Here is a 2,222-nt window from a genome sequence, read left to right as displayed (position 1 = left end):
ATGGAGGTGCGTTCTCTCCCCTATATGCAATGGCAGGATGAAACTTCTTCCATGCTGAAGAAGCTTCTATTGGCTGTGCAGCTTGGAGAGCCTGTCCACCATCCTTAATTGGACTTTGAGAATGTACTTGGCCAGCAATTGACAAATCCGTCCAAAAACATATCAGCTGACTAGTGCTGAATTGGTGCTCAGTCGAATGCTAGATTTGATTGCGATTTTGTGATCCTGTCCCCAGGAGGGAAGTCATGCCAAAAGACAGTAGTTCCCAACCTCCTATCTTTTGCTAGTTTGAGGCTGAAGATGTAAGAGTATTTTAGCCCACATGAATTCCCAATAGCAGAACAGCAACACCATTGAATCATTGACTCCACGACTCCGCACACTGCGCCACACGTTTTAACCTCTTCCACCGCACTTCACCAAACAGCAAGGGGCCTACACAAGATCATTTTACGCAATGCACCCGATTCAGGTTCTAACTCTTTCTCTGGTGACTGTGCTGCCGTTAGAAAATACACTTATTTAATCAAGAGAATGGCACTTAAAATAGATCCTGAGAAAGTTTATTTTATTATCTGATACAAAAATGATCATTTCAAAAATAATTCATTCATTTCCATTACTTCTTATAAACACAACTCATCAGGATATAGACACCGAGGACATGCAGCTTGTGGAATACAATACATATGCACAATATTTCATCTATTGTGCCTGAAGGGCCTGTTGTTCAGGAACAGCAGCTACATTTGTCAGAGGGATTCCCTTTACACACACAGCCATTGGCGCAGTTCGTGCATCCTGCAGGACAGCAAGAGCAGCAACCTGAGAGGAGAAGACAAAGACAGAAATCAGGAACAATGAATGAATTCACCGAATCACCCCCTAGGCCTCCCATTACAGCCCTCAGCTCCTCCCTCACAAGCTAATCTGTGTCAGATCTCCAAGTTACCTATGTGAAGAGGCTCAGCGTCACATAATTGTGTGTGAGAGAATTTGGGTGAAGATGTCACTGTCTCTACAACACTATTTCTAGTGAGATATTAATAATATCAAAACTTCCTGATGTAAAACTAAGACACTTCTTTAACCAGCAGGGTTCTTGTCTCCAGATTCTTTCGATTGGACATTGAATAAATCTGATGGGAAATAAATCAGGTGAAATCACTGATCTTGTACTTTTCTATCGTGGTCCTCTCTGAGTTCTGCCCAGAACTATCTGTCACATAAACACAATGTGAGGAGTTTCAAACTCTCCCACAGTTACTCACTTTTCCGGCAGCGTCCAGCTTTGCTGCTGGGACATCGGCAGTCGGAGCACCTGCAGGTGTTTTCACAGGAGCAGGATCCTGAAAACAGGAAAAACACAGACACTGAGTTGTGGGAAAACCATGAGAAATGCCCCCCGTGTGGAGGAGGCCCGGCTCTTTGTCACATTCTCTTCTTCAGTGACTTTCAGAAACAGCCTCCCCTACAATGCTGCAGCCCCTCAGTGAGACTGAGCCGGGACACTGTGCTGAAAGGACTGACACCAGTCACCACTCACCATCCAGGCACACACAGGGCTTCGAGTCAGACATTTCAGGAACTTCTTCTTCAGCTTCGAGCCGTCACCCAATCAGCGCTTCTCGATCTTGTGCCGTTTGCTGAATCGGAGCCGAGTTTTATGGGCTTGTGATCGGTGGGGAACCGGCTGCAGAAGCGGGGAAGGGGCGGGTCTGTCCGGGCTGAATGCACACGGGGCACCGAAGTGATTCAACGGCTGAAAGTTTGAATTGCACCCGGCTCCTTCATTCACAACACGGCCCAAAAAGATTTCTCAATGACAGCAATTTCAATCGGCTCCTTTGTGTTTGTAATTATTTCCAGAGTAACTAAAATCACACTTCAGTCTACAAGGTGGATATAGGATCCTCTCCATTCCCCCAGGTCCATCCTGATCTCAGCAATGGGTATGACAGACAACTGGTTTCACCACTCACCGCCACATCTGGCTGCTCCAGATTACACATTATCCGCTTCTCCCCCGCTCCTTCAAAACTGCTCACCATCCCAGAATCACCCTGGAATACAAGGATAACCCTTGGTGTCTTTTTTCTCCCACTAACCTTCATCTTGGAGAACACCCCAAGATATTTTCTTTCTTGTTTATCCAAGAGATGTGGGCACCGCTGACAATGCCAACATTTGTTGCCCATCTCTAATTGCCCTTGAGAAGGTGT

General features: G+C 46.0%; 1 long non-coding RNA gene across 1 annotated transcript; it reads right to left on the bottom strand.

Annotated features, from left to right (window-relative positions):
- Positions 1-547: 547 nt before the first annotated feature.
- Positions 548-1,726, bottom strand: LOC144681948 (uncharacterized). Its single transcript, XR_013576889.1, has 3 exons — positions 1,547-1,726; positions 1,272-1,349; positions 548-825 (listed from the first exon to the last, which is right to left on the bottom strand). It is a non-coding gene; the product is annotated as an uncharacterized LOC144681948 (long non-coding RNA).
- Positions 1,727-2,222: the final 496 nt, after the last annotated feature.

This window comes from Cetorhinus maximus, chromosome 6 (assembly GCF_964194155.1).
Source record: "Cetorhinus maximus chromosome 6, sCetMax3.hap1.1, whole genome shotgun sequence".
Classification (NCBI taxonomy): Eukaryota; Metazoa; Chordata; class Chondrichthyes; order Lamniformes; family Cetorhinidae; genus Cetorhinus; species Cetorhinus maximus.
Note: the sequence above shows the minus strand (reverse complement) of the source record. Positions and strands in the feature narration are given on the sequence as shown.